At 42.9% G+C, this 12,222-nt stretch overlaps 1 protein-coding gene across 2 annotated transcripts in view; it reads right to left on the reverse strand.

Moving 5' to 3' along the window:
- The window catches only part of RNF121 (ring finger protein 121), a 51,377-nt gene that overhangs the window by 38,698 nt on the left and 457 nt on the right, over nucleotides 1–12,222 (reverse strand). The window lies entirely within an intron of this gene.

Genomic DNA, 12,222 nt, shown 5'->3' on the forward strand with positions numbered 1-12,222 from the left:
CAGTGACAGCCCATGCCTTTAAAGCCAGCTTTACTCCTAATTTTAAAACACAAACAAAAGTCAATCTTTCAAGTCTCAACTCCTTATTATGAGACACAAGGTACTGTATCCTTAGTTGGACTACTCTCTCACCCCTACCAAACGGCTCCCACTTCAGTCCCGTGGAGTCAGATAGCGTTCTAATATGTCCTTCTCTCACACCACAGTGCGCCCTCAAATTCTCGCCCCTACGCTGTGTAGCTCACTCTTTCTACCCTGTAAGATGTAGTAGGTCAATTATCACTTTCTTTGTGATATATTCTGAACGTTTATTCACTGATATATATTCATTCAAAAGCTTAAATACACTTAGTTCCAGACTGGGACTATAACAGTAATGAATGCTTCTCATGAATGAGATAGGGTCCTGCTTGTCCTTACTACCATAGCAGCTGTGCTGATTTAAATACAGGCTCGTTTGTTAGAATGCGTGGTCCTGAGCTGGTAAAGCCGTTTGGGAAGGATTAGGATTAGCATGTAGCAGCAAGGTACAATCACTGAAGCAAAAGGCTGGCACCTTGATTTTGGACTTTTCAGACTCTAGAACTGTGAGAACTAATTCTTGTCACTGGCAGATTATTCAGGCTAAGACATTTCGTTACAGCAGTTTGAACACACTAGCTGCCCTTCAACTACAAAATCCTAACATATTTCATCTGGAACACTGTGATTTTTTTTTAAGATAACTCTTTTTTTTTTTTTAAATGTATATGAATGTTCTATCTGCTCGTACACCAGAAAAGAGAATCAGATTCCATTGCAGATAGTTGTGAGCCACCATGTGGTTGCTGGGAATTGAACTCAGGACCTCTGGAAGAGCAGCCAGTGCTCTTAACTGCTGAGCCATCTCTCCAGCTCCCTGTGATAGCCTCTTAACTGTCCTCTTTGACTGACTCCAGCAATCCAGTTTCCTCAAAGGAACCAAGATCATTTTTAAAATGCAAATCAATTCGCCTCACTCCCATTTTCAAAAATCACCCAAAAATCTTCTCATTCTCCTCTCAATAAAAGTCAACATGCTTAAAAGCATAGCAAGGGTTTACATGTCTAACCCTGCCAGACTCCCTGATCTCACATAGCACTATTCTCCCCTCGATAACCATGACCCACTCACATGGGCTGTTTTATTGTGGTTACAGGTCATACCTAGTTCATTCTTACCAGTTTATATTTATTCTCCCTTCACTTGAAATATATCTACTTCCATCTTGAAACTGCTAAATTTTAATGACTCCAGTCTTGGTTAAGTATGGCTTCTTTAGAGGCTCTCCATAGGCACCATATGTAAAGCAGCCCTTTCTCTCTAGTGACCTTTATCCTGTTACTCTACTGTCCTCAAAGCACATCAACCATCTGGAACTATCCTGTTACTTGTTCACTATTAGTTTCCTCAGTAGGAAACAGATTCCTCAACAGCAACTACTGGTACCTCGCCGCTGGCCCTTCTGTGAAACATCCATGGCAGCAAGCTGAACTTCAGTCAATGACAACAGCAGCACAAGCGTTAAACAACTTAAACTCTACAGGATGCTAGGTCACTAACTGTAGATCAGGTAAAGCATTTTTAGTTTCTACTTTCAACTTACTTAGTGGACTCAAGGACAAACCTAATTATAAGTGAAACAGGGTCTGTTTGTGAAGAAGTACGAATTACTGAACAACTTGAACTACATATATATACTTACGCCAACCACCCCGGAACGCCACAGGCTGATGGAGGAGGATCATAGGTTCAAGGTCAGTCTGAGCCACGTAGTAAGACCCTGTCTCAGAACTGAAGACTAGGAGCTGGGGAGGCTGCTCATGAATAAAGTGCTTGCTGTGCAAACATGGGGCCCTAAGCTCGTGCATACAAAAGCAGGGCATGGCAGTGTGCACAGAAAGCCCAGTCAGCCCCAGGAGACAGAGACCAGCAGACCCTGGAGGCTCACTGGCCAGCTTGCCTAGCTGAAATGGCAAACTCTCCATTCAATGAAAACTTGTCTCAAAATAGTGCTGATAAATGTGGAGTCACACACACACACAATCTTTAAAGTCTGCAAAATAAATGCTTAGTGAATGTGTTAGGCGAAGGATATAAAGGCCAAAACACAAGGAAACGCAAGCACAGCTGTGAAATATTTTTATACCTGATTCCTCTTTATTCTCTGTCCTCACTGCCTTTGCTTAAGCCTGGGTTTTTAATCATCTTGCCTAGACTACCATAGTATCTTCCTAATTGTTTTCTTCTCCTTCCCTAAACCTGATCCCTTCAAAAGTAACTTCCACACTACTTCCAGCTTCAAGCCTCCTGAGATAAAGAGCTGAAAATGTTACTCTCCTGCTCTAAAGTCCCACTGTTTTCAAGAGGCCACTCCAATCTCACCCCTCACTGCTGTCCCCTAACAATTAACCTATCTCTACCCATTCAGAGCTTCTGGTAGTTCCCAGAATATTCCATGCTGTTTAATACCAGAAAGACTTTACACGTCTTTTCAGTCTGCTGCACCACTCACTGATCTCACAGATTTTGAATACCTATTGAACTGAAACAATTTTTTCCCCTTAGAGTAGTTTTGGTTTAGTTTTTTGTTTCTTTGCTTTTGTTTGTTAAAAATCTTGAGGAAGAGGAGGAGGAAGAGAGGAAGAAAGAGGAAAAAGAAATAGAACTTAGTGGCATACATTTTTGTGTGTGTGTGTGTGTGTGGCATACATTTTTAATCCCAGCACTTGAGAGGTAGAGGCAGGCAGATTTCTGTGAACTTGAGGCCAGCCTGGTCTACTAAGAGAGTTCTGGAACAGCCAGAGCTAAACAGTGAGGCCTTGTCTTGAAGGAAAAAAAGAAAAAAAAAAGCCAAAAAACAAAGAAGTAAAAAGAATAGTCAGCTCTTTTTAAAAAATGATTTATGTATTTTATGTATATGAGTACTCTGTATACATATTCATCTACAGGCCAGAAGAGGGCATCAGATTCCATTATAGATGGTTGTGAGCCGCCATGTGGTTGCCAGGACCTCTGGAAGAGTAGCCAGTGCTCTTAACTGCTGAGTGATCTCTCCAGCCCACCAGTCCTGTCCTTTCTTTCTCTTTCTTTCTTTCATTCTTTCTTTCTAAGATTTTTTATTACTTATTTTATGTATATGAGTTTTCTAGCTGCTTGTACACCTGCAGGCCAGAAGGCATCAGGTCCCATTATAGATGTTGTGAGCCACCACGTGGTTACTGGGAATTGAACTCAGGACATTTGGAAGAGCAGCCAGTCTCTTAATTGCTGAGCCATCTCTCCAATCCAGCTCACCAGTCTTAAAAATTAACAATAAAAGGAAGGAAGTAAAGAAAGAAAAAGAACTAAATCATAGACTAGAAAAATGGCTGAGTTGGTTGTGCAAGCACGAGAAAGACCTATGTCTGGATCACCAGCACACACAGAAGCTGAGCAGAGTAGCGTATCTGTAACCTCACACTGGAGACTGAGGGCAAGGTGGGTAGACACAGGCAGGTCTCCAAAGCTCCCAGGCCAGTCAGTCTAACCACAGTTAACTCAGAGTTCAGTGAGAGATCCTGCATCAAAAGTCAAGGTGAAGAGCAAAAGAAAAGACACCCAGTGTTAACAATGAACACTCTCCATAGTCACTTACATATATAACTGCATGTATACACACACACACACACACACACACACACACACACACACACACACACACAGAGGCATCTTCCCTATTAAGTCTCTTTCTCAAGGTATTAGGGATTGAACCCAAGGCATTACACATACTAGGCAATTTTACTAAGTCTAATTACTTGAGGATCCCCATCAGAATTCATCACTCTCTTTTGTTACCACAGTCTCTTAACACGTTTATACCATATGGCAGCAACGTGTTACCAGATCTGTTTACCCCACAATTAGCTGTGTCCTGTCGTCATCTTTGTGGACACATCCTCATCCCCAATATAATATCTGGTATTAAATAGCTGAAGACTGAAAAGATGAATAAATGTATATAAATTCCTCAGCCTGGCATTCAAAATCACCCTCATGTTAGCCCCAAGTTATACTACTATGTAATGGGTTCTCTCCCTGCTTGACCATAAGTCTTCTTAACCTCTCAGAGACAGTCTCTTTATCTAGTCATAATCTCTAAAGTGCTCCCAAACAGTGCCTGATAGAATTAGATACACAATGAATATACAATAAAATTTGAACACAGTAAATCCATATTATTAGCGTACACCAAAAAGAAGGATCAGAGTCACATATTCAGGGTTGAATCCCAGCTCCACTTACAAGCTGTGTGGCCATGAATAAATCACTTCTGTGCTGGTTTTGATGAGAAGAATCATTTATTGAAATAGAATTAAAAGAGCCAATGCTTAACCATAGTGCCTGGTCCACATTAAACACTAGGAAAGTTAGGTATTTTTGACATCATCAGAATAGGGGAAAAATAAGTGTTTTTGCAGAACACTATATAATAATCTCAAAAGACAGACTCAATCTTAAGGGAAATAAGGAAAAAAAATATCATACAAAGCTTCAGAGTAATAGAGTATATTCAGTTATTCCTAGCAATGAAGGGAAAGAGTCCAGTTGGCTTTTTCCCCGGTTTCTCCCAGCTGCCCAGAGCCAAAAACCCCATGGCTATGGCCCAGGATCCTCTTGGGAAAGCTACACTTTAGAGGGCAGTAATGAGTTTGTGTTTACTTTTCGGTTTGCCTCTGAGGAACACAGATAACAAATGACTTCAAGAAGAGAAAACATAAAGAAGTAAAGGCAGATGAAATAAGTAAGACACTAGACAGATCTTTGGTTAGCTTCCTAGGAATAGCTTTTAGGCTAAACAGCCTCAGATGTACTGAGACCAGTTTCCCAGGGCATTTATTCTCTAGAAGCGCATGTCCTCTGAAAGTCAGAGACACAAAGAAGCAGAATCTGGGACAAGTTGTGAAAAGGACCGAAAAGTTGAAGCTATACGGAATTTAAACTCCTAACCAATCTAAAGGACTACAGCAGAGGTAGTCAAAGAAAGCACAGGCTGGGGCTAGAGAGAGGGCTCAGCAGCTGAGTGTCCTGGATGCTCTTCCTAGAAGACCCAGGTTCAAATCCCAACATTTACATGGCAGCTTTCAATTGCCTGTAACTATACTTCCAGGAGAATCGGATGCCCTCTTCTGGCCACTGCAGGCACTGCTTGCACGTGGTGTATAGACACAGTGTAGGCAAAGCACTCATGCATGCAAATTAAGTTGCAAAACCAAAAAACCAGGGACTAGGCGGACCACGCTTCCCAGGGGTCTCAGCGGGGGCTGATGGGTATGACTGAGGATGAAGGTTCAATAGAGATCTGAATAAAAACTCTAACGAGCTCCTGTGCAAGCGTAGGTGCAGGGAATGCAAGAGATTAAACATGATACAGTCCCATCTCCTCAGGGTTCACTGCCTAACAGGGAAATGAAACAACACAATACAGTAAGTGCTGATAGAAATCTGTACTGGAATCCACAGAGACAAACAGTAAGTCCTCAGGTTCTACATCTATGATTCACTGGTAAGGAGCAATGTGTCATTAAAATAAAGCAGAAATGCTTCATAAGCAGTTTGTATTACGTACTGGCAAAAACCCTGGCATCAGGACACATACCTGCACTACCAGTACTTGGGAGTCTAGCCTGAGCCACTCGAGGACAGGCCTGGATATAGAGAGAAACCCTGTCTCATGGGGGAAAAAAGTGTCAAGTATGGTGGCACACACCTTTAACCCTAGCACTTGGGAGGCAGAGGCAGGTGGAGCTCTGTGAGTTCGAGGCCAGCCTGGTCTACTAAGTAAGTCGAGGACAGCCAGGGTTCAGGGTTCTGTTACACAGAGAAACAAACAATTACAAACAAACAAACAAACAAAAAAGATTAAGAGTAAGCCATGCACGATGGCTCATATCTATAATCCCAACAGATTAAAACAGGAACCTGAGGCCAGCATAAGCTATGCAGCAAGAGCCTCTCTCAAAAAACAACATAAAAATCCCAACAAAAAGCACGGGTGAGCTGGGCCCTGTTATAAACCCATAGAAACACACCAGGCTATGTGCTTGAGTAAGACCGATCACTGGAAGTCAAAGGTCCAAGAAGGGAGGGTGCACCAGCCTTTCTGTTCACTCCCTCACGATCATGAGTCTTTCCCTCTCATCCCAATGCTGTCGGGACACATCCATGGGAACAAGCATGTCCTCACTTGGTCAGACACTCACTAAGTATGCAGTAAGTACCTAACAAAACATGTAGGAAACACAAAGTACAACACTGGGACTCAGGACTTTTAATTTCAAAGCTGCAAGAGATTTCAAAGGTCACGGAGTCCAAATCTATCAGTTCACAGATAAAGGCTGAGGTACGGAAAGGTTGAAATCTAAGCTCATTCAGCCATTGAATCATACTCTATGCCAGGTACCAGAGATAAAAGAGCAAGCAGGGCTTTCAAGGAGAAGGCAGGCAGTGGGAGAAAAAGCACAAGACAGAAAAGTCAGCTGTGGGAATGAGTTCCCCCACTTACACAGTGGGAACACTTGGAGAACAGGACAAGGAGACAGCACTTGTATTGCCCAGAGGACCAGCTGTCGTTTACCTGTGTGCTTGACCCTAGGTTAGTCTCTTAAACCACCCACGCCTCAGTTTCCAAATCTATAAAATGGAGATAAGAGTATACCTAGCCTGTAAAGCTGAGGTATTAGAAAATGTGTTTAGCTGGGCGGTGGTGGTGCACGCCTTTAATCCCAGCACTTGGGAGGCAGAGGCAGGAGGAGAGCTGTGAGTTCGAGGCCAGCCTGGTCTACAAAGTGAGTCCAGGACAGCCAAGGCTACACAGAGAAACCCTGTCTCAAAAAAAAAAAAAAATTAAAAAAAAAAAAAAAAAGAAGAAGAAAAGAAAAGAAAAAAGAAAAAAAAAGAAACAAACAAACAAAGACAAAGTGTTTAAAATACTTGGCCTGGAGTAAGTACTCTGTATTATTTGGCCTTCAGCATTTTCTCTTGGGTTCCTTTCTGCTGTGCCTTGACTTCAGAATCCTTCTCTACACAGCTTTCTACCCATCTGTTAGCAGCTGGCTACTTATGAATAAAACAAATCTTCTCTTTTCACTCTAAGATCTGGGTCTGCTGCTTACTCCTCTTGTGGGTTTCTTCTACTACTGAAGTATGCTACCACTCATTTTACATACAGAAGAAATTCCAAGGCCCGGTGGCGGCGCTCACCTTTAATCACAGTGCTCAGGAGGCAGAGGTAGGGGGACTCTCTAAGTTCTCACACAGCCTGGTCTGTGGAGTGAGTTCCAAGACAGCCAAGGCTACACAGAGAAACCCTGTCTTGAAAAAAAAAAAAGCCAAAGACAGTCAGACATCCAAGATTAAACAAGTCACAACTGCCTCAATCCCTCCATAGTGTGGCCTAAGCATCCCCAGAGAAACAAATCCCTGGAAACAAGGCACACTTATCACACGTCTACAGGGAGAGATCCACAAGAGGAAAACATAAAAACAAAACAACAACTACTGCTTTGAAAAAGCAAGAGAACAGAATTATCTCAGACTGGGTTTGGGGCTTTTGAAAGGAGCAGGGAAGAGCAGCTATGATGTAGCCCTTCCTTGTTAACTACAGCTTCTCCACACTCACAGCAGCGTGACACGTTCTTCATCCGTCTCTGCACCCGCCCTAGACTATGAACTACTTGTGGACATTCTCATGCTTTATTCATCATATTATGAGGCAAAGAATAGTGACTAGCACACAGAAATCTGAAGAATAAGCTAAGCATGGTGGCACACATCTGTGATCCCAGCATTTAGAGGCAGAGGTTAAAGTTCAAGATCAGTTTAGTCTACATGTCGGCAAGATCCTGTCTCAACAAACAAACAAACAAACAAACTAACAAAAGGATCTGAGGAATAAATTGATAAAGAGTAAACCTAGGGATATGAGTAAGATCAGAGAGAGTGCATATGCTAGTACATGCCTGTAATCTCAGCACCCAAGAAGCTGAGGCAGGAAAAGGCAAGGCCAACTTAGGTTAGAGAGAGAGAGCCTATCTCAATAACACAAAAATAAACAAAAGCCAAGCAAGTGTTAGCTAGAACCCTAAAGGACAGGTTAAGACTAAAGCGGTTTTCAATATCATCCTTAGGTACATTGTGAGTTTGTGACCAGCCTAAGACTCTGTTTCAAGATATATAGACAGAGAGACAGACAAAAAAAATAGGACCCAGAACATGTAAATTACATGTAAATAATCACATTTTATGACCAAGAATTTGGCAAGATCAAGTTATCTGTAAGTTAAAGGACCTATGTATGAGAAACACTGCCTCAGGTTCTTGCTTCAGATCTTTAAAAGGGTAGTTTGCCAGGCATGATGTGCATGCTTGTAATCCCAGCTGCTGGGGAAACTGAGACAAGAGGATCCTGAGTTCAAGGCCAGCCTGGGAAACTTAGCAAGACCTTGTCTCAAAAGAAAATTTAAAAATAGGGCTGTGGTTGAAAAGATAGGTCAGTGGTTAAGAGCACATATGGCTCTTGCAGAGCACTAGCACCCACAGTGGGGAGTTTAGAACCATCTAGAACTCCAGCTCCAAGGGATCTGATACCCTCTTCTGGACTCCACAAATACCGGCACACTTGTATGCATACACACATACACATAAATTAAAATCAATCTTTTTTAAAGAAAAGACAAAGTGACATTAGTATAGCATCTGAACTCATAGGTCTACTGTAAGTAATAAATAATAAAGGTAAAGAACTTTTTTTAAAATGGGCCTTTACCTGGGGCAAGGCAGATATTACCTCCTAACCTATCCTATAATAACTCCCAGTTTCCATCCCATTCCATCTGCTTCTAATAATTTCTATCTGTGTTACTTCCCATCCATGATCCCCAAATACTTGGCTGCTGTTGTTCATTTTGGCTATCTCTCTCCATAAGGAGCTTCAGAGTCCCTTCTCTGGGCCACGTAGCTTAAAGTGGGCAGCTGGCTTAAAAATTTGATAAACATGGGCTGGAGAGATGGCTCAGAGGTTAAGTGAACTGGCTGTTCTTCCAAAGGTCCTGAGTTCAATTCCCAACAACCACATGGTAGCTCACAACTACCTATAATGAGATCTGGTGCCCTCTTCTGGCCTGCAGGCACATATGCAGGCAAAATACTGTATAAAATAATAAGTCTTAAAAAAAAAAGGGGGGGGTTGATAGGGGCTGGAGAGATGGCTCAGTGGTTAAGAACGCTGCTTGCTCTTCCAAAGGTCCTGAGTTCAATTCCCAGCAAGCACATGGTGGCTCACAACCATCTGTAATGTGATCTGGCCTACAGGTATACATGCAGGAAGAACACTCAATACATAACAATAATAAATAAATACTTCTTGATAAACAGTGTCCATTTCTACTGGTAGTTCTGCCATAAGCCCATCTTATTATCCTCTTCTCCAAGGCAGAAGAGGCTATTAGCAGTGCTAATTTGCTTCTGAACTTCAAGCGAAAATAATAAAACAGGCAGACCAAAAGGTGGGACTGGTAGAACCTGCTATTCCAGACAATGTATGTACTAATGACATCTGATTTTGTAAATATAGGCATAATATTCTGAAGAATAAATCACAGCATGTGCTTTCCGAAGTAGAAAAGCGTATCACCCCGCCAGCCTCCCCCCCACCCCCCTTTTTTTAAAGTTTTTCCAGACAGGGTTTTTCTGTGTAGCTTTGTCTATCCTGGAACCAACTCTGTAGACCAGGCTGGCCTTGAACTCACAGAGATCCACTTGCCTGTCTCCCAGGTGTGCGCCACTGCACCTGGACTGCATCCCTCCCATCTTAACCAGACTCCTCGTTATTCTTTTCCAACCTGGACTCAAGAGTAAGTAAGGTGTGTGTCCGTCATGAAAAGTGCAACCTGAAAGCAACTCTGATCTGCAAGCAAATCACAGCTTTTTTTTTTTTTGTAGGTTCCACCTTTAGCTTCTGAGCTCACTTCCATCTCTAGCATGACTTCCCCTAACCAAGTTTAGGTTTGTCTGCTGTGCCTCACTGCACTTGTCACATGCTTTCATTCCAACACGTACGCAGTGGCATTGTAATAGGCTATTTGTACATGTACCTGCTGGACTGTAAGTTGGTACAGATCCTGTTTTACTCACCTTTGAATTCCCAAGGCATGACACATAGTAAGTCCCCGTAGTTACATATTAATGATGCAGTGCACCTTATCTTTCTCTAGTGAAAGCGTGAGCACAGACAGCAAAGGAGCCAACCTTAGCAGAAGGCATACAAACTGAGGGCTGCCAGTGCAGACCTTCTTTCTGGAGCGTCCAGACAACTTCCTGCTCCTCACGTTACTTTCTTAAACTCATAAGGAAAAGAACAGAACCAGTTCGCACAGAATTTCCTTACAACAAGGATATATTCTTTCTTGGAAAAACAACACAAGCCACGAGGGTTCTGGGATCGAATGCTAATGGCTGCATGCAAAGTTGACCTGACCTGCAGACCTAACACTGAAATCTGTAATATCTTATTCGTGGTACTTATTTCCTTCAAACACTAAGAAGCAAAAAGTCAGAAGTCAGTCAGGCATTAGTGGTACACACATGGGGGGGGGGGGGAGAGAGAGATCAGTGACAGCATGGGACACATACCAAGGTCTGTCTCCAAAAAGTAAGACGTATGAAACTATCTTAATGAAGAGCCATGACCAACAAACCATATGTTTTAATTTTAGTACACTATTTACAATTTTAAGGTGCTTTCAAAAAAAATACCTCAACTAATGCTGCCAATCGTAAACACAGAAACTTAAAACTGGAAGGGGCCTTGGAGGTTATTTCTACCACCACCTGCCTTTCCAACCAAGTAGTATTCAAACACCTTTAGTCTCCAGCGATTGGCAGGTAAGAAAGTAGGCCACATGTTACCCGTTAGTCTCGCACTCTCGGTTTATTAATTCCAATCAGGAGGAGGGGAAAACAAATTAGCCTCATACCACTCCTCCAACCAACTGTGATTATTCCCTAAACCTGCTCCCTTCCTGAGACTCCTCAGCAACCTGTCCCATACCAAACAGAGCAAGAGCCCCTCAAAAACTCGGACCCTCTAGAGCCGCACGCCATTACTTCCTTCCCTGACAATCACTGCTCTGCTTTAACTCTACCCATGTGCGATCACATGGAAGACCACAAAGCAACTCTCGGTTGTCGCTGGCCGTTTGGCCTCAGGTGTTATCCCTCATCATCCTTTCTCTCTCTCTCTCTCTCCTTCAGAACCTTGTACTTGACATTTCTTTCAAGTTCAAACACCTTCAAGGACCAACAGTAATCCAATACCGATTGTTCAAATGCCCATTAGATAAAGGGTTCATAGCTTTTCAAGTTCACCCCGAAGGAAGCCATGAGACGGGGGAGAGGATGAGAGTGGGAAAAGTAGAAAAATCATCCGACAACTGAAAAGCCCCCTAGCCCTCTTCTCAGAACCGCCACTGTAGTTGTAACGCAATGCCGCTTCCTAGCCCATAACTACACTGTAGACTTCACACTTAACCCAGGAACTGTCACAGAAGTGACAATGTTTGTTCAGTGAGCAAAGAGACCGGTTCGGTTACACAATTATCCCTCCATTCACAATTACTCATTCATTCGTTGACCAAAACTTTACTGAGCATGCGGTATGTACAAACCCTAAAAAATGTAAGAATAAGATGGTTCCTATCTAAAAATAGTTCAAAGCTGCAATACTAGCATATTAGCATTGTTTCCTGGTCTGTGTCCCCAACCTCCTCGTCAAGCTCGGAGTCCTTTACCAACATTGAAAGCCTCGGCCTTGCCTTACCCAAGTCCACGCCCCTCCAATTAATGCTACCTCTTAGCCCCTGAACCCTACCTACCTTGGACCTTAATGTAATAGTCACAAAATCTTTAACGTTCTCATCCCTCGGGCCTTTGCCCTGCCCTCCATCACCATCCTTAACGCTAATGCCAATCTACTGCACCATGAACGCCTCGGGGTCCCTGAGCCAGAAGCCCTCAGATTTCCCCCACGGAAAGCCAGCTTCCCTGCAAGCTCTTTTTCCTCGGGATCCTTCCCGTTTCTCCTAGGACCTCCGGCTCTCATCCCTCACTTCCTCTTCCTCCACCTTCAAGCTGTCTCTCCGTTCTAGTCTCTCAATTCCTCTTAC

This window comes from Acomys minous, assembly GCF_964271855.1.
Source record: "Acomys minous genome assembly, chromosome: 2".
In the NCBI taxonomy this organism is placed as follows: Eukaryota; Metazoa; Chordata; class Mammalia; order Rodentia; family Muridae; genus Acomys; species Acomys minous.